This window comes from Stenella coeruleoalba (genome assembly GCF_951394435.1).
Source record: "Stenella coeruleoalba genome assembly, chromosome: 4".
In the NCBI taxonomy this organism is placed as follows: domain Eukaryota; kingdom Metazoa; phylum Chordata; class Mammalia; order Artiodactyla; family Delphinidae; genus Stenella; species Stenella coeruleoalba.
The window spans coordinates 119,996,431-120,022,899 of NC_137149.1; the positions used below are offsets into that span (position 1 = coordinate 119,996,431).

At 38.4% G+C, this 26,469-nt stretch overlaps 1 protein-coding gene across 1 annotated transcript in view; it reads right to left on the reverse strand.

The window, feature by feature from the left end:
• Positions 1-26,469, reverse strand: part of FHIP1A (FHF complex subunit HOOK interacting protein 1A) — a 270,091-nt gene that overhangs the window by 192,156 nt on the left and 51,466 nt on the right. The window lies entirely within an intron of this gene.

The following is a 26,469-nucleotide window of genomic DNA, read 5'->3' on the forward strand; positions in this document are numbered from 1 at the left end:
GATTCTTCTGTCCTCCAAGAGATGGTAAGTAATTATATACTTCTTTTAGAAGAGAAAAAAATGTGAAACTAAATAAATCCATATCCATGCATCAGCAGCATCATAGTATAAGGACAACAAAATATAAAATAGCAAGGAGAGGATCACAAATAACTTTCGTAACCTACTTTTTTAAAAGTGTGATACTCCCCAAATATTCCCTGGTACCTCTGACCTATCCAAACACTGAGAGTTGAAAGTTTAGTTTCTGCCATCCCATGGGTAAAGTTTACTTTGGTCTTAGACACACATTTCATATCATCAGGCCTAACTGGGAAGATAAGTTTCACAATACAAATGCATGGCTTAATCCCTACTGTACAGGCAGAAAAACATAAGCTTAAAGAAGGCTGGGAAATTATCCCACCTAAGATAAACAGTGCAGAGAAGAGGTGTCCCGGAAAGGACAGCAAAGAGACTAACCCCAAGCGGTTAGAGCATGAAAGGCAGAAGCTAATGCAAATGCTGAACAAACCCCATGAGAAGCCGCTATTCTAGATCAGAACAGGTGCAAGCTAGAGACAATGACCAAGAAAAAACAATTTTTAAGAAAACAATAAATACTATACTTAGTTAAAGCATGGGAACCATTTAAATGCCCAATAACTGGGGAAGAAGAGTTAAGTAAATGTGACAAAAAGACATAATTTAGTTAACCACGATTTTGTTAGCTGTCAGAAAATTTTGAGTTTTAATAAAGTGAGAAAACGCCATTTATCACATAAAGAAGAAAGAAAAAACAGAGTACAATGCTGTAATTACATACGATCACGATCACTTACGCAAAGCAAGAAACAAGAAGCAACTTGTTCTGATATAGTTAGAAGTATTTATAAGTGAAATTTCCCCGACTTTAGATGGGTTAAGGTGAGCAATTCAAGTCAGAGTCTAGTACAACAAATAGGTCTTTTCAAAATCTCTGCGTAGCAAGGATGCACCACTCACTAACATAATAATTTTTCTGGAACAGCCCTGTATATTAAAGGATGGTTCCCTATAAGTCACTGTAAGAGGTTTTGTGTGTGTGTGTGTGTGTGTGTTTGACCTATAGATGTCTCAAAGACTTGGAATGCAATACCTTTTCTTATAACAAATGTTTTGTGAAAGGGAAAAAAATGGAGGAAGGGACCTCAACTTGACCTAAAGCTTCAAAACTAGGCACAGTTGTAATGCCTGGGCACCAAAGAGTGCGTATGGGGCATGAGAAGCAAAGGATAACATTTGACAAGCAAATAAACAAATTCTTCTTATTAAAATTTTGTCAGTACCTTCAAATCCACCCTCTTCACTCTACTCAATTATAAAGCACCTGGGGGCTTCCCTGGTGGCGCAGTGGTTGAAAGTCTGCCTGCCGAAGCAGGGGACACGGGTTTGTGCCCCGGTCTGGGAAGATCCCACATGCTGCAGAGCGGCTGGGCCTGTGAGCCATGGCCGCTGAGCCTGTGCGTCCAGAGCCTGTGCTCCGCAATGGGAGAGGCCACAACAGTGAGAGGCCCGCATACCGCAAAAAAAAAAAAAAAAAAAAAATTATAAAGCACCTGGGACCTTGCAGTATAATTCATAATCAAATCTCCGGGCATTTATTCGCAAGCCGTTTTAAAATGGCTTACAAGCAAGAGAATTCTACTTCTTCCATAATACCATATGAACTGTTTTATCATCGTGTCCTGGAGAGAGACAGGCTCTCCTACCGCCTCTTAAGAATTACAGATTGCTTCCAGATGCTTTTCAGGTGATTTCAAGCCTTTTCTCATTCTGTGACTCTTGAATTACGAAAGGGCATCTCTAATTCATGAGAAATACCGCTCCCACTTCAGTGTCCATTAACATACATTCTCCCCTTCCACTACATTGTAGGCACTCACACACGTATGCGTTTAGTTAGGTAATAATGCCTCCCTGTGTATCAGTCAGGGCTTTACTGAGAACCACTCATATTTTACCGTCGTGATTCCGCTAGCAGCCACACTTTGAGACTTCAAAGGAGGCTGAGTCCCTTGACAGTGATGCACAGAATGACATCAAAAGCAAGGTTAAACAAAACTCAAGTAAAGGGAAAGGACTCTCTTAAAATTCACTGGGTCTTGGTAATTCTCTCATTATCACCTCATTTAAAAACAAAGTATGTCTCCTGCTAAAATGTGGGGAAGTTGGCAGTTAACAATTCAGTCACACTCAAATCTCTGCCCAGGCAAGTGCTTTCCTTCTAACAAAACGTGCTATCTCCACACAGCAAAACCAAATCCAGCCTCAGAATCCTTCTGGGCAGTGGCTATGTCACATCCCTAAATTCAACAGAGGAACAAAATTTAAACCTCATTTCCAGATGGCATAAATTCAGTGAATTCAGACCTCTACTGTGCTGAGTGCATAAATCTGTTAACAGGCAAAGAGTGCACAAAAAGCACAGCAAACCGCCAAATGAACACTGTGTGTTGTGGGCAGAGAGAATTAATATCCACATCACAGATTTCTCTCTGTATCGACGAAATGAATGCAGAGGGGCGTTTTTACAGGAGGTGTGGATTTTTCCATAGCACTGGATTAACTGACCCGTGTTATAATCAAGTGCTTTCCTGGAGAGTAATTAACAAATCAATCAATCAACTACAAGTTTTCAAATACGTGGAGTTGACGATGAGTTAATTATTGAATAATTTCATTCTCCAAAAGAGCCGAACTGTGACAGGTTATGTGGAAACTTGCAGAGAAGAACAAAATGTTCTACCAGGCCCACAGTCTTCACTATTCCACTTAATATTAATAAGGGACTTCCCTGGTGGCGCAGTGGTTAAGAATCCGCCTGCCGATGCAGGGGACACAGGTTCGAGCCCTGGTCCGGGAAGATCCCACATGCCACAGAGCAACTAAGCACATGAGCCACAACTACTGAGCCCACGTGCCACAACTACTAAAGCCCACGTGCCTAGAGTGCGTGCTACACAACAATGAGAAGCCCACACACTGCAAATGAAGAATAGCCCCCTCTCACTGCAACTAGAGAAAGCCCAAGCCTGCATGTGGCAACAAAGACCCAACACAGCCAAAAATAAATAATTTAAAAAATAATTAATTTTTAAAAAAGAATATTAATAATAACTCAAGAGTCTTAAAATGGTTGGATCTAAACTCAGTCCCTGAATTTTATAGATGATAAAAATAAAGCACAGGGAAGCTAAGTGACTTTAGGGAAGACAGAGGTAGAACCCGTATCTTCCAACCCACGGTGATGCGATCTTCTCCACATTAAACTCACAATTCCTCAACTATCTACCCATTAAGTCTATTTCATTTCCCTCAAACAGCAAAGCTTTTAAAGCTTTGGGAAAAGTGGAACCAAATGAAGCTTCAACCTCCAGTTTCCATCCAATCAATCCCTGAGATTTTACATTAATTATATAGATTCTCTTCTTCACCCAAGAAATACAGTGTAATTTGGATCACCTTGGGAAGGTCCCAACCATGAAACAAATGAGTGAGCTACAGCACATCACCGAGGAGGAAGAGCAGACAGAGACAGACTACAGCCATCTCAGAAATGAATCAAGGATACTGACTGATCAAAATAAACAACGGGGCTTCCCTGGTGGCACAGTGGTTGAGAGCCCGCCTGCCAATGCAGGGGACGCGGGTTCGTGCCCCGGTCTGGGAAGATCCCACATGCCACAGAGCGGCTGGGCCCGTGAGCCATGGCCACTGAGCCTGCGCGTCCGGAGCCTGTGCTCTGCAACGAGAGAGGCCACAACAGTGAGAGGCCCGCGTTTAAAAAAAAAAAAAAAAAAATGAATAACGAAGATTAACAAAAACAAAATCTAAGTATTAAGTGCTATTTCCCAATGTAACAACTATTCCTAAGATGTTTCTTAAAGAAAAAAATGTAGTGGTCATTGTTGTTTAAGGTTGTGTAATCAAGCAGATTTGGAAAATGCGACATTCTAAAATATCCCTCTTGAACATTCACAAAGCGCATCATGTGTATAAAGGCTCGAAGAAGGCCTACAGGAAAGAAGCCCACTTAGTTTTGTTTAATATATACAACATTTCCCAATCTTATTTGACATCTTCTGTTTGCAGAACCTGTACTGACATCCTCCAAGAAGCATCCTTCAGGAAGCACATATAGCATTTTTGATGAATAACATGGCATCCATTAAGCAGCATTTATAGTGAGATTGGCTTCCTCTTCCAGACCCAACTGTTAAAAATCAACTCTTGGGACTTCCCTGGTGGTCCAGTTGTAAAGAATCTGCCTTGCAATGCAGGGGACACAGGGTTAGATCCCTGGTCAGGGAACTAAGATCCCACATGCCACAGGGCAACTAAACCCGTTCACCACAACTACTGAGCTCATGCACCTCAACTAGAGCCTGCGTGCTGTAAACTAGAGAGCCCACATGCCCTGGAGCCTGTATCCCACAAATAGAGAAGAGAAAACCCACACGCCACAACTAGAGAAAACCCGCTCACCACAACGAAAGATCCCGCACCGCAACGAAGATCCCGCGTACTGCAACTAAGACCCGGCACAGCCTAAAAAATAAATAAATAATAAATCTTAAAAAAAAAAAATCAACTCTTGAGGTAAAGGACCCCTGTGATTACAATGAAAATAACAACCACCACCACCAAGTAATAAGTGCTAAGTGCAAGGCACTGTGCTAACTACAATTTTTTTTTGAGAAGGGGTAGGATGTATTCAAATTCAAATTATACTCCCCAGAGCCTGTATCTATTCATAAACAAGAAAACATTTTTTAACAAATAAACATATCACATACACTGTTCTGTACCTTGCATTTTTCACCAAACAACATATATTGGAAATGACACATAAAGAGATTCACTGGTATCTTTTTATGACTGCACAGTTTTCTAATGTACAGCAGTACAGTAACACAATGTACTAATTCAGTCTCCCATGGATGAACATTTTGGTTGTTTCCAATCTTTAGTCATTTTATAAACATTACTACATAAGTATCTCTGTACATAAATCATTTTCTCATGAATGTAATATGTATGTATATGTAGGATACATTCATAGTATATATGAATGTATGTATATCTAGAGGAATGTACTCAATATTTGTACCTAGGATAAATTTCTAGAACTGGAGCTCCTAGTCAAAGGTATGAGATTTTGCCAAACTGCCCACTAAAGAGACTATTGTTTTGCACTCATTATCTCTACAGAGTAGGTTACAGAACTTCTTAATCTCTGCCCATCTAATAGTGATGAACGGTACCTCAGTTTAGTTCTAATGTGACTATCTCTTATAATGAGCAGAGTTAAGCATCTTCTTCATATGTTTAAAAGACACTGTTATCTCTCTTTCTGTAGACTATATCCTTTGTCCACTTTTCTACTGGGTTGTTGGACTTTTTCTTATAGATTTGTAGAAGCTCTTTATTAGGGAAATCAGTCCCTTTGTGATATGAGGAGCAAAATTTTTTCCCCATTTTCTTGTTCTTTGTCTTCCCTTATGCAGGATTTTTTCTGTTAGTTTTTTAATGTAATCAAGTTTATCAATCTCTTACGGCTTCTCTCTTTTCTGTCTTACTTAGAAAGGCCATATACACTCCAAGATTATAAAATAACTTTCCCATGTTTTCTTCTATAATATACTTTATTTTTAAAATTTCTGTTTAATATGGATCAATTTTGGCGTAACACTTAAGATATTGCTCTAAATAGCTTTTTCTTTCCCCCGTCCAGATGGCCACCTGGTTATCCCACCACTGTTTACTAAACACAGCATCTTTCTCCAATTAACTTGATATTTGGTAACACAAATGTTTCAATTATTGTAGCCTTATAGTATGTTTTAATCTCTTTTTCAGAATTGGCCTACCTATTCATGCTTACTTATTTTTCCATGTGAGCATAGAATAAGGTTGTTTAGCTCCCCCAAAGTCCTGTTGTTATTTTTATTGGAATTACATTAAACATACACATTAATTTAAGGAGAACTGGCATCTTTATATCCAAGAATACGACAGGCCTTTTCATATCTTTTTTGTATCCCTCAGGAGCATTTTTAAACTCCTTCACACACATCATACATATTTTATAAGTTTATTCTTAGGTATTTTATCCTTTTTATGGTAACTTTCTTCTTCCACTACATTCAAACTAGTTGTTAGTATATATGAAAGCTATGAATGCTGACATTACTTTGGTATCCAGGCACATTTATAAATTATCTCATAAATTGTCTTATTCTTTATAATTAGTTTTTCACTTGATTCTCTTGGGTATTCTAGTCATATATTCCTATCATTTATTTGGAAATGATAGGAATATATGACTAGCTTTTATACCTTTATAACTTTATTTTCTTTCTGTTGACCACCTACATTAACTTGTGATTCCAAAACACCATTAATAAAGAGTGAAAATAGTGGACATTCTTATTTTGTTTCTGGCTTTAATGGTCTCAAATTTCCTATTAAGCCTGAGATGGTTTTTAGATTGAGAAAGACATATTTTACTAAGAATACTTTCCTACTATATTTTGACGGTTTTTTTAAAAAATCAATAATGATACTGAATTTTATCAGATGTCTTTTTGTATAAAAATGATCATATGATTTTTTCTATTTACATTTAACAAGATGATGAATATCTTTAATAAATTTCATACTACTGAACCCTCCTGCATTCCTAAAACAATCCTCACTTGTTATGGCGTATTATTCTTTTAATGTGTACAAAGCACACAAACGTCATCTCACTCCATCCTCTAAGCAGCCCCGCAAGGTGTGTTTTGGCACCATGGCTGCACGGGCCCTCACCCACTGTACTCCCGCTCTCCTCACTGCTCCCCCTCCAGGACTGTGCCGCTCCTGCCAGACCTGCTGTTCCCGGAGATCCTCCATCCCCAGATTGCCTCCTCTATCCTTCCTCTCTCCATGTACGCCTCTGCCGACACAGCACCTCCACACAAAGGCCCTCCCTGTCTACTGTCTACCCCATGTAAAACAGACAGGAAACACCTTCCGATCTTGTCACTCATTCCCTGACCCTGTTCTATTTCTGTTTGTAGCAACTGTCACCATCTAGCATATATTATATTTCACTTCTATTAATTTACATTCCATCTCCCCCAGTAGAATGTAAGCTCCATTAAGAGAAGGAGTTTCATCTCCATTAAGAGCAGGAGTTTCATCTGCTAGGCCTGGCACACAGAAACTACTTAATATTTGTTGAATGAGGGAATGAACAAATGAATAAATGAATGAACACCCATTTTATAGACAAGAAAGCTGAAGCTTAAAGAGATGAAGTAAAATCATTCACTGGCAGAGCTGGGACTGAAACCCAAGTCAAACTTCCAATTCCCCACCCCTAACCCTTAAAACAAATGACAGGTGATTTTAGGCCACAGAAAATGCTCATATATCTTATGAATACGAAAGTGCAAGTTAGTGACTCCATTGAAAGTAGATGTCCCTTTACAAGGTAAGCAAAAGAATCAGAAGATGGCGCCCATAGACTGGCTTTGGAGCCCAAAGAGATAATCTCCAGCCCTATACTTGTCCAACACAGTCACCGCTAGCCATGCATGGTTACTGGAACTTGGGATGTGGTGTCAGCGACTACGGAACTGAAAGTTTAATTTTATTTCATTTTAATTAATTTAAATCTACAAACTGATACTAGTGGGAACCCACTTTTTCTTTCTTTTTTTTTTCATGGTGGTAATATTTTTAATAGTACAAAATACAAAACAACCCAAATATCCATCAGTGGTAGAATGGATAAATAATGTTATATTTATACAATGGAATACCCTACAGCAATGAAGATGAATGACCTACAACTACATTCAACAATTCCCTTGATTCTCACTAACATAATGTGGGGGGGGAAAAGCCATAAAAGATTATGGTGAATCTAATTTTTTTTAATTTTTGAATTTTATTTTAATTTTTTATTCAGCAGGTCCTTATTAGTCATCCATTTTATACACATCAGTGTATACATGTCAATCCCAATCTCCCAATTCATCACACCACCATCCCCAACCCCCGCCGCTTTCCCCCCTTGGTGTCCATACATTTGTTCTCTACATCTGAGTCTCAATTTCTGCCCAGCAAACCAGTTCATCTGTACCATTTTTCTCAGTTCCACATACATGCATTAACATAAAATATTTGTTTTTCTCTTTCTGACTTACTTCACTCTGTAGGAAGTCTCTAGATTCATCCATGTCTACAAATGACCCAATTTCGTTACTTTTTATGGCTGAGTAATATTCCATTATATATATGTGCCACATCTTCTTTATCCATTCGTCTGTAGATGGGCATTTAGGTTGCCTTCATGACCTGGCTATTGTAAACAGTGCTGCAGTGAACATTGGAGTGCATGTGTCTTTTTGAATTATGGTTTTCTCTGGCTATATGCCCAGTAGGGATTGCTGGGTCATATGGTAATTCTATTCTTAGTTTTGTAAGGAACTGAGATACTGTTCTCCATAGTGGCTGTATCAATTTACATTCCCACCAACAGTGCAAGAGGGTTCCCTTTTCTCCACACCCTCTCCAGCATTTGTTGTTTGTAGATTTTCTGATGATGCCCATTTGAACTGGTGTGAGGTGATACCTCATTGTAGTTTTGATTTGCATTTCGCTAATAATTAGTGATGTTGAGCAGCTTTTCAAGTGCTTCTTGGCCATCTGTATGTCTTCTTTGGAGAAATGTCTATTTATGCCTTCTGCCCATTTTTGGACTGGATTGTTTGGATTTTTAACATTGAGCTGCATGAGCTATTTATATATTTTGGAGATTAATCCTTTGTCCGTTAATTCGTTTGCAAATATTTCTCTCAAACTGAGGGTTGAATTTTTTCTTCTTTGTACTTTCCGTTGCTTTGCAAAGGCTTTTAAGTTTCATTAGGTCTCATTTGTTTATTTTTGGTTTTATTTCCATTACTCTAGGAGTTGGGTCAAAAAGATCTTTCTGTGATTTATGTCAAAGAGTGTTCTTCCTATATTTTCCTCTAAGAGTTGTATAGTGTCCGGTATTACATTTAGGTTTCAAATCCATTTGGAGATTATTTTTATGTATGGTGTGAAGGAGTATTCTAATTTCATTCTTTTACATGTAGCTGTCCAGTTTTCCCAGCACCACTTACTGAAGAGACTGTCTTCTCTCCACTGTATATCCTTGCCTCCTTTGTCATAGATCAGTTGACCATAGGTGTGTGGGTTTATCTCTGGTCTTTCTATCTTGTTCCATTGATCTACATTTCAGTTTTTGTGCCAGTACCATATTGTCTTGATTACTGTAGTTTTGTAGTATAGTCTGAAGTCAGGGAGTCTGATTCCTCCAGCTCCACTTTTTGCCCTCAACACTGCTTTGGCTATTCGGGGTCTTTTGTGTCTCCATACAAATTTTAAGATTTTTTGTTCTAGTTCCGTAAAAAATGGCATTGGTAATTTCATAGGGATTGCATTGAATCTGTAGATTGCTTTGGGTAGTAGAGTCATTTTCACAATATTGATTCTTCCAATCCAAGAACATGGTATATATTTGCATCTCTTGGTATCATCTTTAATTTCTTTCATCAGTGTCATATAATTTTCTGCATACAGGTCTTTTGTCTCCCTAGGTAGGTTTATTCCTAGGTATTTTATTCTTTTTGTTACAATGGTAAATGGGAGTGTTTCCTTATTTTCCCTTTCAGATTTTCATCATTAGTCTATAGGAATGCAAGAGATTTCTGTGCATTAATTTTGTATCCTGCAATTTTACCAGATTCATTGATTACCTCTCGTAGTTTTCTGGTGGCATCTTTAGGATTCTCTATGTATAGTATCATATCATCTGCAAACAGTGACAGTTTTACTTCTTCTATTCCAATTTGTATTCCTTTTATTTCTTTTTCTTCTCTAATTGCCGTGGATAGGACTTCCGAAACTATGTTGAATAATAGCGGTGAGAGTCGACATCCTTGTCTCATTCCTGATCTTAGAGGAAATGCTTTCAGTTATTCACCATTGAGAATGATGTTTGTGGTCGGTTTGTCGTATGTGGCTTTTATTATGTTGAGGTAGGTACCCTCTAAGCCCAATTTCTGGGGAGTTTTTATCATAAATGGGTGTTGAATTTTGTCAAAATGTTTTTCTGCATCTATTGAGATGATCATACAGTTTTTAATCTTCAATTTGTTAATATGTTGTATCACATTGATTGATTTGCATATATTGAAGAATCCTTGCATCCCTTGGATAAATCCCACTTGATCGTGGTGTATGATCCTTTAAATATGTTGTTGGGTTCTATTTGCTAGTATTTTGTTGAGGATTTTTGCATCTATATTCATCAGTGATATTGGCCCGTAATTTTCTTCTTTGTAGTATCTTTGGCTTTGGTATCAGGGTGATGGTGTCTTCATAGAATGAGTTTGGGAGTGTTCCTTCCTCTGCAATTTTTTGGAAGAGTTTGAGAAGGATGGGTCTTAGCTCTTCTCTACATGTTTGATAGAATTCACTTGTGAAGCCATCTGGTCCTGGACTTTTGTTTGTTGGAAGATTTTTAATCACAGTTTCAATGTCATTACTTGTGATTGGTCTGTTCATATTTTCTATTTCTTCCTTGTTCCGTCTTGGGAGGTTATGTCTTTCTAAGAATTTGTCCATTTCTTCCAGGTTGTTCATTTTATTGGCATAGAGTTGCTTGTAGTAGTCTCTTAGGATGCTTTGTATTTCTGTGGTGTCTGTTGTAACTTCTCCTTTTTCATTTCTAATGTTATTGATTGAGTCCTCTCCCTTTTCTTCTTGATGAGTCTGGCTAATGGTTTATCAATTTTTTTTATCTTCTCAGAGAACGAGCTTTTAGTTCTATTGATCTTTGCTATTGTTTTCTTTGTTTCTATTTCATTTATTTCTGCTCTGATCTTTATGATTTCTTTCCTTCTGCTAACTTTGGGTTTTGTTTGTTCTTCTTTCTCTAGTTCCTTTAGGTGTAAGGTTAGATTGTTTATTTAAAATTTTTCTTGTTTCATAAGGTAGGCTTGTATTGCTATAAACCTCCCTCTTAGAACTGCTTTTGCTGCATCCCATAGGTTTTGGATCGTCGTGTTTTCATTGTCATTTGTCTCTAGGTATTTTTTGATTTCCTCTTTGATTTCTTCAGTGATCTCTTGGTTACTTAGTAACGTATTGTTTAGCCTCCATTTGTTTGTGTTTTTTATGTCTTTTTCCCTGTAACTGATTTCTATTCTCATAGCATTGTGGTTAGAAAAGATACTTGATATGATTTCAAATTTCTTAAATTTACTGAGGCTTGCTTTGTGACCGAAGATGTGATCTATCCTGGAGAATGCTCTGTGCACACTTGAGAAGAAAAGTGTAACCTGCTGTTTTCGCATGGAATGTCCTATAGATATCAATTAAATCCATCTAGTCTATTGTGTTATTTAAAGCTTGTGTTTCCTTATTAATTTTCTACTTGGATGATCTGTCCATTGGTGTAAGTGAGGTGTTAAATTCCCCCGCTATTACTGTGTTACTGTCGATTTCCTCTTTTACAGCTGTTAGCAGTTGCCTTATGTATTCAGGTGCTCCTATGTTGGGTGCATATATATTTCTAATTCTTATATCTTCTTCTTGGATGATCCCTTGATCATTATGTAGTTTTCTTCCTTGTCTATTGTGACATTCATTATTTTAAAGTCTACTTTATCTGATATGAGTATTGCTACTCCAGCTTTCTTTTGATTTCCATTTGCATGGAATATCTTTTTCCATCCCCTCACTCTCAGTCTGTATGTGTTCCTAGATCTGAAGTGGGTTTCTTGTAGACAGCATATATATGGGTCTTGTTTTTGTATCCATTCAGCAAGCCTGTGTCTTTTGGCTGGAGCATTTAATCCATTCACATTTAAGGTAATTATCAATATGTATGTTCCTGTTTCCATTTTCTTAATTGTTTTGGGTTTCTTTTGTAGGTCCTTTTCTTCTCTTGTGTTTCCCACTTAGAGAAGTTCCTTTAGCATTTGTTGTAAAGCTGGTTGGGTGGTGCTGAATTCTCTTAGCTTTTGCTTGTCTGTAAAGGTTTTCATTTCTCCATAGAATCTGAATGAGATCCTTGCCGAGTAATCTTGGTTGTAGGTTCCTCCCTTTCATCATTTTAAATATGTCATGCCACTCCCTTCTGGCATATAGAGTTTCTGCTGAGAAATCAGCTGTTAACCTTATGGGAGTTCCCTTGTACGCTGTCTGTCAAAAGTTTTTCCCTTGCTGCTTTCAATAATATTTCTTTGTCCTTAATTTTTGCCAAGTTGATTACTATGTGTCTCAGCGTGTTTCTCCTTGGGTTTAACCTGCATGGGACTCTGCACTTCCTGGACTTGGGTAGCTATTTCCTTTCCCATGTTAAGGAAGTTTTCGACTATAATCTCTTCAAATATTTTCTCGGGTCCTTCCTCTCTCTCTTCTCCTTCTGGGACCACTATCATGTGAATGTTGTTACGTTTAATGCTGTCCCAGAGGTCTCTTATGCTGTCTTCATTTCTTTTCATTCTTTTTTCTTTCTTCTGCTCCACAACAGTAAATTTCACCATTCTGTCTTCCAAGGTCACTTACCCGTTCTTCTGCCTCAGTTATTCTGCTATTGGTTCCTTCTAGTGTAGTTTTCATTTCAGTTGTTGTATTGTTGTTTATCTCTGTTTGTTTGTTCTTTAATTCTTCTAGGTCTTTGTTAAACATTTCTTGCATCTTCTCGAGCTTTGCCTCCATTCTTTTTCCGAGGTCCTGGATCATCTTCACTATCATTATTCTGAATTCTTTTTCTGGATGGTTGCCTGTCCCCGCTATATTTAGTTGTTTTTCTAGGGTTTTATCTTGTTCCTTCATCTGGGACATAGACCTCTGCCTTTTCATCTTGTCTATCTTTCTGTGAATGTGGTTTTTGTTCCACAGGCTGCAGGATTGTAGTTCTTCTTGTTACTGCTGTCTGCCCTCTGGTGAATGAGGCTGTCTAAGAGGCTTGAGCAATTTTCCTGATGGGAGGGACTGGTGGTGGGTAGAGCTGACTGTTGCTCTGGTGGGAAGAGCTCAGTAAAACTTTAATCCACTTGCCTGCTGACGGGTGGGGCTGGGTTCCCTCCCTGTTGGTTGTTTGGCCTGAGTCAACCAAACACTGGAGCCTACCTGGGCTCTTTGGTGGGGTTAATGGTGGACTCTCGGAGGGCTCACGCAAAGGAGTACTTCCCAGAACTTCCTATGCCAGTTTCCTCTTCCTCACGGTGAGACACAGCCACCCCTGCCTCCGCAGGAGACCCTCCAATACTAGCAGGTCACTGCTCCTTCCCCTGGGCCCCAGTGCATACACTACTCTGTGCGTGCCCTCCAAGAGTGGAGTTCTCTGTTTCCCCCAGTCCTGTCAAAGTCCTGCAATCAATTCCTGCTAGCCTTCAAAGTCTGATTCTCTAGGAATTCCTCCTCCCATTGTCAGACCCCCAGGTTGGGAAGCCTGATGTGGGGCTCAGAACCTTCATTCCAGTGGGTGGACTTCTGTGGTACAACTGTTCTCCAGTTTGTGAGTCACCCACCCAGCATTTATGGGATTTGATTTTATTGTGATTGCGCCCCTCCTACCGTCACACTGTGGCTTCTCCTTTGTCTTTGGAATGTGGGGTGTCCTTTTTGGTGTGATCCAGTGTCCTCCTGTCGATGACTGTTCAGCAGTTAGCCGTGACCCCGGTGCTCTCGCAAGAGGGAGTGACAGCACGTCCTTCTGCTCTGCCATCTTGAACCATTCCCTCTACCTTTTCAACTGTACATTTTATGCAACCTCAACAGAGATCAAGCATTTCTGGTGAAAAGTGGGCATCCACATGGAGAGGTGCTGTAAACATAAAATCCTCACCAGAGTTCGAAGACTGAGTACAAAAAGAGAATGTAAAAGATCTCATTAATAGTATGTTCATATTGAACATTTTGGATAGACTCGGTTAAATAAAATACATTATTAAAATTTTTTTTTAAAAAAGAAGATGGCCTCCAAAGAATTCCCTGGAAAATATAGGCATTATATTAAGGCAGGTCTCCTCTCTCAATACCCATTAGCCTACAGCAAGCATCATGAAGCTCTAACCTTCATCCACATGTGTCCTTGGGTATCCAGAAGATAAAACTGGACGCTTCGGGCTTCCCTGGTGGCGCAGTGGTTGAGAGTCCGCCTGCCGATGCAGGGGACACGGGTTCGTGCCCCGGTCTGGAAAGATCCCACATGCCACGGAGCACCTGGGTCTGTGAGCCATGGCCAGTGAGCCTGCGCATCTGGAGCCTGTGCTCCGCAATGGGAGAGGCCACAACAGTGAGAGGCCCACGTACAGCAAAAACAAACAAACAAACAAACAAAAAAACTGGATGCTTCAAGGCCAAATGGCCATTAAACATGTATTTACTACCAGTTCTGGCAGACACGAGTACTAGAAGCAAACTCCCCCAGGGACTAGCCATATTATGGCCAGTATGGCCACCAGGGACCTGGCTTTGAAAAATTATTTGCTTCTTCAATGCCTAAGGCTCTTTTCTGGTTTCAAAAGGGCCATTTACAATTACATATTCTTCACAGCCTTTCCCTCTTCTATCATTGGGATACTTTCCTGAACCAACTATAGGCTAAAAACAAAATTTCACAAATCATTTCTAACATTAAACAGTACCTTTAACTTTTCTTCAAAATTCAATCAAACCCTGTATTTTAAAACTGTGGGGCTGATCCAGCTTTGCAATGTGGCACATTTAATTCCATCAGTATAAAATGTAATGAGCAAAGATCTGAGCTAGTGAGGCATAACTAAATGTTCTGAACCTGTGAACTGAAAAAGCAAGGCTCATTTATATTATTTCTAAATAGTAAATAAAATCACTTTCCAACATTTCACTATCAAATTACAGTAATTTTTCTACCAGCACACACTTGAGGAATGCCACAAAAGGACCTTTCTAACAGTTCGTTTTATTGCTGCTCACACCTTCTAAATATTTCTCGGCTGGCTTCTATTCAAAGGTAAATGGAAGGCAGTAAAATTTATGGAAAATGTATTCAACTGCTTAAAATACATCAACCAAAAGAAAAAAGATTTTAAGGCTGTATTATGAGTTGTGAAATTATATCTCCTTTGCTTAGTCTCTGATTTCAATTGACAGGTAACAAAACTGACAAACCAGTCAAGTTCCCAGTCCCCTCCTATACAGAGCCCAACCCTCCCATCTCAAACTCTCACCTTGGTCAAGGCCAGGGTAAACACCTGTCCTTCACATTTTTACACAACCTGACTTTGTATGCCACAAATACAAGCTCTCACACCAGGCAGGAAGCAAATTCCAGTGCATGGAACAAATTCCCACTCTTTTAAACCATCTGTTGACAGTTCCCTTGACTTTCTCAGCTGTCAAGATAGTGAAGGGAGGAAAAGGACCTTTCTGTATAACTGTAAAGTGTAACCAGATAAGTGTGCCCTAAGCAATTCACACATAGAAAGGTAAAATAAAACTCCAGTGAAGGTTTAAAATTTAGCTATAAAAATTATATTATAGGTCGAGAACAAGGTGGCTGAGGAGAAGGACATGCTCTCACTCCCTCTTGCAGGGACACCAGAATCACAACTAGCTGCTGGACAACCATCGACAGGAAGACACTGGAACTCACCAAAAAAGATAACCCACATCCAAAGACAAAGGAGAAGCCACAATGAGACAGTAGGAGGGGCACAATCACAATAAAATCAAATCCCATAACTGCTGGGTGGGTGACTCACAGACTGGCGAACACTTATACCACAGAAGTCTACCCTCTGGAGTGGAGGTTCTTAGCCCCACGTCAGGCTTCGCAACCTGGGGGTCCGGCAACAGGAGGAGGAATTCCTAGAGAATCAGATTTTGAAGCCTAGTGGGAGTTGATTGCAGGACTTCGACAGGACTGGAGGAAACAGAGACTCCACTCTTGGAGGGCACACGCAAACTAGTGTGCCCATCGGGACCCAGGGGAAGGAGGAGTGATCCCAGGGGAGACTGAACCAGACCTACCTGCTAGTGTTGGAGGGTCTCCTGCAGAGGCGGGGGGTGGCTCTGTTTCACCATGGGGACAAGGACACTGGCAGTAGAAGTTCTGGGAAGTGCTCCTTGGCCTGAGCCCTCCCAGAGTCTGCCATTAGCCCCACCAAAGAGTCCAGGTAGGCTCCAGTGTTGGGTTACCTCAGGCCAAACAACCAACAGGGAGGGAACCCAGTCCCACCCATCAACAGTCAAGTGGATTAATGTTTTACTGAGCTCTGCCCACCACAGCAACAGCCAGCTCTACCCACCACCAGTCCCTCCCATCAAACCTCTTAGATAGCCTCATCCACCAGAGTGCAGACAGCAGAAGCAAGAAGAACTACAATCCTGCAGCCTGTGGAACAAAAACCACATTCATAGAAAGACAGACAAGATGAAAAGGCAGAGGGCTATATACCAGATGAAGGAACAAGATAAAACCCTAGAAAAACAACTAAATGAAGTGGAGATAGGCAACCTTCCAGAAAAAGAATTCAGAATAATGATAGTGAAGATGATCCAGGACCTCGGAAAAAGAATGGAGGCAAAGGTCGAGAAGATGCAAGAAATGTTTAACAAAGACCTAGAAGAATTAAAGAACAAACAAAGATAAACAACAATACAACAATTGAAATGAAAACTACACGATAAGGAACCAATAGCAGAATAACTGAGGCAGAATAATGGATAAGTGACCTTGGAAGACAGAATGGTGGAATTCACTGCTGCGGAAGAGACTGAAGAAAAAAGAATGAAAAGAAATGAAGACAGCCTAAGAGACCTCTGGGACAACATTAAACGCAACAATATTCATAATATAGGGGTTCCAGAAGGAGAAGAGAGAGAGAAAGGACCCGAGAAAATATTTGAAGAGATTATAGTCAAAAACTTCCCTAACATGGGAAAGGAAATAGCCACCCAAGTTCAGGAAGCGCAGCAAGTCCCATACAGGATAAACGCAAGGAGAAACACGCCGAGACTCATAGTAATCAAATTGGCAAAAATTAAAGGCAAAGAAAAATTACTGAAAGCAGCAAGGGAAAAATGACAAATAACATAAAAGGGAACTCCCATAAGGTTAACAGCTGATTTCTCAGCAGAAACTCTACAAGCCAGAAGGGAGTGGCATGATATACTTAAAGTGATGAAAGGGAGGAACCTACAACAAAGATTACTCTACCTGGCAGGGATCTCATTCAGATTCTATGGAGAAATGAAAACCTTTACAGACAAGCAAAAGCTAAGAGAATTCAGCACCACCAAACAGCTTTACAACAAATGCTAAAGGAACTTCTCTAAGTGGGAAACACAAGTGAAAAAAAGGACCTACAAAAACAAACACAAAACAATTAAGAAAATGGTCACAGGAGCATACATATCTATAATTACCTTAAATGTGAATGGATAAAATGCTCCAACCAAAAGACACAGGCTTGCTGAATGGATACAAAAACAAGACCCATATATATGCTGTCTACAAGAGACCCACTTCAGACCTAGGAACACATACAGACTGAGAGTGAGGGGATGGAAAAAGATATCCCATGTAAATGGAAATCAAAAGAATGCTAGAGTACCAATACTCATATTAGATAAAATAGATGTTAAAATAAAGGTTACAAGATAAAAGGAAAGACACTACATAATGATCAAGGGATCAATCCAAGAAGAATACATAACAATTAGAAGTATATATGCACCCAACATAGCAGCACTTCAATACATAAGGCAATGTGGTAACAGCAATAAAAGAGGAAATCGACAGTAACACAATAATAGTGGGGGACTTTAACACCTCACTTACACCAATGGACAGATCATCCAAAATGAAAATAAATAAGGAAGTAGAAGATTTAAATGATACAATAGACCAGATAGATTTCATTGTTATTTATAGGACGTTCCATCCTAAAAGAGCAGATTACACTTTCTTCTCAAGTGTGCACAGAACATTCTCCAGGACAGATCACATCTTCGGTCACAATCAAGCCTCATTAAATTTAAGAAAATTGAAATATTATCAAGCATCTTTTTGAGCCACAATGCTATGAGATTAGAAATGAATCACAGGGGAAAAAACGTAAAAAACACAAACACATGGAGGCTAAACAATACGTTACTAAGTAACCAAGAGATCACTGAAGAAATCAAAGAGGAAATCAAGAAATACCTAGAGACAAACGACAATGAAAACACGACGATCCAAAACCTATGGGATGCAGCAAAACCAGTTCTAAGAGGGAAGTTTATAGCTATACAAACCTACCTCAGGAAACAAGAAAAATCTCAAGTAAACAATCTAACCTTACACCTAAAGGAACTAGAGAAAGAAGAACAAACAAAACCCAAAGTTAGCAGAAGGAAGGAAACATAAAGATCAGAGAGGAAATAAATGAAATAGAAACAAAGAAAACAATAGCAAAGATCAATAAAACTAAAAGCTGGTTCTTTGAGAAGATAAACATAATTGATAAAGCATTAGCCAGACTCATCAAGAAAAACAGTGAGAGGACTCAATCAATAACATTAGAAATGAAAAAGGAGAAGTTACAACAGACACCACAGAAATACAAAGCATCCTAAGAGACTACTACAAGCACCTCTTTGCCAATAAAATGAACAACCTGGAAGAAATGGACAAATTCTTAGAAAGACATAACCTCCCAAGACAGAACAAGGAAGAAATAGAAAATATGAACAGACCAATCACAAGTAATGACATTGAAACTGTGATTAAAAATCTTCCAACAAACAAAAGTCCAGGACCAGATGGCTTCACAAGTGAATTCTATCAAACATGTAGAGAAGAGCTAAGACCCATCCTTCTCAAACTCTTCCAAAAAATTGCAGAGGAAGGAACACTCCCAAACTCATTCTATGAAGACACCATCACCCTGATACCAAAGCCAAAGATACTACAAAGAAGAAAATTACAGGCCAATATCACTGATGAATATAGATGCAAAAATCCTCAACAAAATACTAGCAAACAGAACCCAACAACATATTTAAAGGATCATACACCACGATCAAGTGGGATTTATCCAAGGGATACAAGGATTCTTCAATATACGCAAATCAATCAATGTGATACAACATATTAACAAATAGAAGAATAAAAACCGTATGATCATCTCAATAGATGCAGAAAAAGCTTTTGACAAAATTCAACACCCATTTATGATAAAAACTCTCCAGAAAGTGGGCTTAGAGGGAACCTACCTCAATATCATAAAGGCCATATACGACAAACCCACAGCAAACATCATTCTCAATGGTGAAAAACTGAAAGCTTTTCCTCTAAGATCAGGAATGAGACAAGGATGTCCACTCTCACCATTATTATTCAACATACTTTTGGAAGTCCTAGCCACAGCAATTAGAGAAGAAAAAGAAATAAAAGGAATACAAATTGGAATAGAAGAAGTAAAATTGTCACTGTTTGCAGATGACATGATACTATACATAGAGAATCCTAAAAATGCCACCAGAAAACTACTAGAGCTAATCAATGAATTTGGTAAAGTTGCAGGATACAAAATTAATGCACAGAAATCTCTTGCATTCCTATACACTAATGATGAAAAATCTGAAAGGGAAATTAAGGAAACACTCCCATTTACCATTGCAACAAAAAGAATAAAATACCTAGGAATAAACCTACCTAGGGAGACAAAAGACCTGTATGCAGAAAACTATAAGACACTGATGAAAGAAATTAAAGATGATACCAACAGATGGAGAGATATACCATGTTCTTGGATGGGAAGAATCAATATTGTGAAAATGACTGTACTACCCAAAGCAATCTACAGATTCAATGCAATCCCTATCAAATTACCAATGCCATTTTTTTACGGAACTAGAACAAAAAAAATCTTAAAATTTGTATGGAGACACAAAAGACCCCAAATAGCCAAAGCAGTGTTGAGGGCAAAAAGTGGAGCTGGAGGAATCAGACTCTCTGACTTCAGACTATACTACAAAGCTACAGTAATCAAGACAACATGGTACTGCAACAAAAACAGAAACACAGATCAATAGAACAAGATAGAAAGCCCAGAGATAAACCCACGCACCTATGGTTAACTAATCTATGACAAAGGAGGCAAAGATATACAATGGAGAAAAGACAGTCTCTTCAATAAGTGGTGCTGGGAAAACTGCACACCTAAATGTAAAAGAATGAAATTAGAACACTCCCTAACACCATACACAAAAATAAACTCAAAATGGATTAGAGACCTAAACGTAAGACCAGACACTATACAACTCTTAGAGGAAAATATAGGAAGAACACTCTTTGACATAAATCACAGCAAGATCTTTTTTGATCCACCTCCTACAGTAATGGAAATAAAAACAAAAATAAACAAATGGGACCTAATGAAACTTCAAAGCTTTTGCATAGCAAAGGAAACCATAAACAAGACGAAAAGACAACCCTCAGAATGAGAGAAAATACTTGCAAACGAATTAACAGACAAAGGATTAGTCTCCAAAATATATAAACAGCTCATGCAGCTCAATATTAGAAACAGGGGCTTCCCTCGTGGTGCAGTGGTTGAGAGTCCCCCTGCCCATGCAGGGGACATGGGTTCGTGCCCCGGTCCGGGAAGATCCCACATGCCGCGGAGCAGCTGGGCCCGTGAGCCATGGCCGCTGAGCCTGCTCGTCTGGAGCCTGTGCTCCGCAACGGGAGAGGCCACAACAGTGAGAGGCCCGCGTACCAGGAAAAAAAAAAGAAACAAGCAACCCAATCCAAAAATGGGCAGAAGACTGAAATAGACATTTCCCCAAAGAAGACATACAGATGGCCAAGAAGCACATGAAAAGCTGCTCAACATCACTAATTATTAGCGAAATGCAAATCAAAACTACAATGAGGTATCACCTCACACCAGTTACAATGGGCATCATCAGAAAATCTACAAACAACAAATGCTGGAGTGGGTGTGGAGAAAAGGGAACCCTCTTGCACTATTGGTGGGAATGTAAATTGATAGAGCCACTATGGAGAACAGTATGGAGGTTCCTTAAAAAACTAAAAATAGAGTTACCATATGATCCAGCAATCCCACTACTGGGAATATACCCAGAGAAAAACATAATTCAAAAAGACACATGCACCCAATGTTCATTGCAGCACTATTTACAATAGCCAGGTCATGGAAGCAACCTAAATGCCCATGGACAGACGAATGGATAAAGAAGATGTGGTACATATATACAATTGAATATTACTCAGCCATAAGAAGGAACGAAATTGAGTCATTTGTTGAGACGTGGATGGATCTAGTGACTGTCATACAGAGTGAAGTAAGTCAGAAAGAGAAAAGCAAATATCGTATATTAACGCATGTATGTGGAACCTAGAAAAATTGTATAGATGAACGGGTTTGCAGGGCAGAAGCTGAGACACAGATGTAAAGAACAAAAGTATGGACACCATGGGGGGAAAACCATGGTGGGGTGGTGATGGTGGTGTGCTGAACTGGGCGATTGGGATTGACATGTATACACTGATGTGTATAAAATTCATGACTAATAGGAACCGGCAATATAAAGAAACAAACAAAACAACTAATACTAAACTTTCTTTGGGTTATTTGTATGGAAATATGTTACTATAAATGTTTCAACATGACATGAAATTTCTAAAAATCTTATATGTTCTGGTATAATGTTATAAGTCGTAATTCTAGTTATTACTTTAAAATGTATATCTCAGAAATAACTAAATTTCCTTGTCAATTGCATTATTATGAAATTTCATCAAATCTTTACCCGTGGTTATTTTTAAGTCTTTTGTCTTTTACAGACAGTTCTGGGTGTACTCTGATGCTTTTGCAAAAATGTTCCTATAGAGGGGTTTCATCTTCAAGGAATTCATGGAAAAGACTCTGACAAGTACAGGTTTCTGGTAACTGACTATACTGCTGAACTGAATGAATAAGCATTTTCAGAACTCTAATGGAAAACTGATGAATTCATAAAAGTGCTAACAAAAGATCAAGATGAAATAAAAATTAATTACACCGGACTGAGTGAACTGATGAGGATGATTATAATTTTTCTGACTTTCTGTTTGAATAAAAAAAAAAAATCCCACAAGGACTCAGAGGCTAACAATATACAAATCAATTTTCACTGCAAAGTGAAGGAGCTGTTACAGTGGAGGATTACTGGACTGAATGTCAATATTATGACATAGTATGAGTGTGTTTCGTGTTTGGTAATTGCAATCATTGTTGCTTTTGTTGTGGTCATCCATTTACAATGCTTGGTGTCAGTTTATTTATCTCTTGTAAAAATAAAATACAGTGTGTGTGTGTGAAAAAATAAAAAATAAATTTAAAAAAATTTTTAAAAAATATTGTAGCACTTGACCAACATGTTGCAAGATTTTAATAAAATAAGATTATTAAAGTGAAGTCAACTGAAGTCAATTCTTAAATTTCATGGGCCAAGCAAGAGACTTTAAAGAAGGATTTTTTTTTAAGTAACATTTCAGAGATACCATACGTTATAAAATTAAGAAGAAAATGACAATTGTACCAGTTCAGTAATGCCTTAAAATAGGGAAGTGAGTGAGTCTAAACAGCATAACTATTTAAAAAGGAGACTAATGCCGTATGCTAATGCATATATATGGAATCTAAAAAAAAAAAAAAAGGTACTGATGAACCTAGAGGGAGGGCAGGAATAAATATGCAGACATAGAGAATGGACTTGAGGACACGGGGTGGGGCGGTGGGGGAAGGAGGAAGCTGGGGCGAAGTAAGAGAAGCATCGATATATATATACTACCAAATGTGAAATAGATAGCTAGCTGGAAGCAGCCGCATAGCTCAGGGAGATCAGCTCGGTGCTTTGTGACCACCTAGAGTGGTTGGATAGGAATGGGGAGAGGAAAACCAAGAGGGAAGGGGTATGGGGATATGTGTACGCATATGGCTGATTCACTTTGTTGTGAATCACAGAAACTAACACAGCATTATGAAGCAATTATACTCCAATAAAGATGTATAAATATATACATATAATAAAAATAAATTAATTAAATTTAAAAAATAAAAAGGAGACTAAAGTCTTTAAATTTAATAAAAAGATTAGTATTGAGAAAAATTCACCTTAATAAAACTCAGCTTAACATAAGAAAATAATTTATTCATTTTACATAATACTGTTTCATTTTATTTAGTCCTTTCTCTAAGAATCCTAGAGATCTCTGTAAATATTGTCCATTTAATCCTTCGTTTACCAGTATAAAAGGAAAAGGCATAGCTATTATCATTTGCAAACATGCAAGAGATTTAAGAAACAAAAAAAAAAAGAAGAGATATGAAGTTTCAGGATACTTCAAAGTGAAGAATACAGGAAGTACATTTTTTTTGGCTTGGGTTTTTTATTAAGACATGGGGTGAAACATACAATAAAAATGAAAACGTATGCCATATAGTTCAGGCTTAAGTAAGCAAACAGACCTGGAATTTATTGGCCAACAGTCTTGCCACAGAGATGCAGGCAAGAATCCCAGTTTAAAATCCAACATTCGAAAATACCTTTTTATATCAAGTGCATGATTTATAATTCTAACAAATAGACTAACATCAGGCATCACCACTTACATTTCCATCTTTGAATCTTAGAAACAAGAAATATTGAGAAGCATGAAGTAGCTGACAAAATTCTAACTTTCATATGAACTCTCTAACAGAAAACACTAAGACAAGGAAGTAAGACATGTTGCTACAAAAACATAGAGCAAGAGGAAAAAATCCACCATTTTCAGTGGTGGACTCAAAAAGGAAAGTGCAGTCAACGTCCTTTGCAGTCACAGGGCACCTTGTACATGTCTCTATTAATATCTGTTATCCCCCTAGGAGACCGTGATCTCCTTCAAGGCAAGGACCTGGCTTTATATCATCATGGCCTGTCAGCCACTGAATTCGAATAAATGAACCAAGTGTTGAGTCAATTAACCTTTTGTAAATTCTCTTGACAAAAAATATTCACAGCATTTGTGTTATGTAAATTTCATCTCAATTAAAAAGGTACCAAAAGAAAACCATGGCCTGAACACATGTTAAAAGCCAAATGGCAGAAAAAGGGCTTTTTAAAATTACTAAGACAAAAGTATTTTAAAGTCAGATCATGAGTCACTGGACTCTAACATAAGGGTAATATGTTTTACGATAAACAATAAGCTGTGTAATCACACAGGTATTTCCTAACCTGAAATATGTCCAGAGTCCTCAACTGTCCAGACAGGTGAATACACAACCTCAAAACACCCATTAACTTATGTGTGGTTTCTGAGACAGCTGACTGACATGCTGTTGAAACTTATTTACCTTCTTTCTTTAAAAGCAAACAGATTCTATAACACTAGGTTCCTTCTTAGGAAGCATGGATTCAGAGTGCTGGGGTTTTATTCCTTATGGGAAAAAATACGCTACAGTGTTTTTTAAAAAAACAATACGGAGAGATATTCAGAGTTAAAAGAAACTTGAACTTCGGGGAAATGCGGAGGCCTGTTTTGCCTCAGGCTCCATCTTAGCCTCGGGTATTTGAATCTATTGTGCTTCTTACAGGAAATGTAAAGACCACCACCATGAGTTGGAGGACTGACTGGTACATGGCCCTAGAGCTCCTGACCAAGCACCTGCCCCTAATCTCCCTAAATCTCCTCTGCACCTGCACCCACTGATTCCCCTGAAATGAAAACAACAAAAACAACAAGCAAAAATGTGATCTTTGGCCTTGCGCTCTGACTTTGAAAGGTCAAGTACACACCAGCCAGCATTTGAGGCAATTAGCTAACATCATGCCCACTGTCTTTGCCCCACAAATTAAAATCCTGGAGCAAAAATGCAATGTGGCCACAGACCTAAGAAGAAAATGAAAACTTCAATACAACAGTGCAGGGGACAAAGATATTATCATTAATTACCCAGTCAAAACTCCTAATTCTATCCAGCAAAAGCAGTTCTAAGAGGGAAGTTTACAGTGATACAAGCTCACCCTAGGAAACAAGAAAAATCTCAAATAAACAACCTAACTTTACACCTAAAGCAACTAGAGAAAGAAGACGACAAAACCCAAAGTTAGTAGAAGGAAAGAAAGCATAAAGATCAGAGCAGAAAGAAAAGAAATAGAGACTAAAAAAACAATAGAAAAGATCAATGAAACTAAAAGCTGGTTCTTTGAGAAGATAAACAAAATTGATAAACCTTTAGGCCAGACTCATCAAGAAAAAAGGGGAGAGGACACAAATCAATAAAATTAGAAATGAAAAAGGAAAAGTTACAATTGACACTACAGAAATACAAAGGATCATAAGAGACTACTATATGCAACTGTATGCCAATAAAATGGACAACCTGGAAGAAATGGGCAAATTCTTAGAAAGGTAGTCTCCCAAGACTGAACCAGGAAGAATTAGAAAAGATGAACAGACCAATCACAAGCACTGAAATTGAAACTAATTTTAAAACTCCCAACAAACAAAAGTCTAGGAACTGATGGCTTCACAGGCAAATTCTACCAAACATTTAGAGAAGAGCTAACACCTATCCTTCTGAAACTGTTCCAAACAATTGCAGAGGAAGGAAAACTCCCAAACTCATTCTATGAGGCCACCATCACCCTGATACCAAAATCAGACAAAGATAACCACTAAAAAAGAAAATTACAGGCCAATATCACTGATGAACAGAGACACAAAAATCCTCAACAAAATACTAGCAATTTGAACCCGACAGTACATTAAAAGGATCATACACCATGATCAAGTGGGATTTATCCCAGGGATGCAAGGATTTTTCAATATCCACGAATCAATCAGTGTGATACACCACATCAACAAACTGAAGAATAAAAACCATATGATCATCCCAATAGATGCAGAAACAGCTTTTGACAAAATTCAACACCCACTTATGATAAAAACTCTCGAGAAAGTGGGCAGAGAGGGAAGCTACCTCAACATAATAAAGGCCATATACAAAAACCTACAGCTAGCATCATACTCAGTGGTGAAAAGCTAAGAGCATTTCCTCTAAGATCAGGAACAAGACAAGGATGGCCACTCTTACCACTATTATTCAACATAGTTTTGGAATTCCTAGCTACAGCAATCAGAGAAGAAAAAGAAATAAAGGAATCCAAATTGGAAAAGAAAAAGTTAAACTGTCGCTGTTTGCAGATGACATGATACTATACACAGAAAATCCTAAAGATGCTACCAGAAAACTACTAGAGCTCACCAATGAATTTGGTAAAGTTGCAGGCTACAAAATTAAGACACAGAAATCTGTTGCATTTCTATAAACTAACAATTAAATATCAGAAAGAGAAGTTCAGGAAACA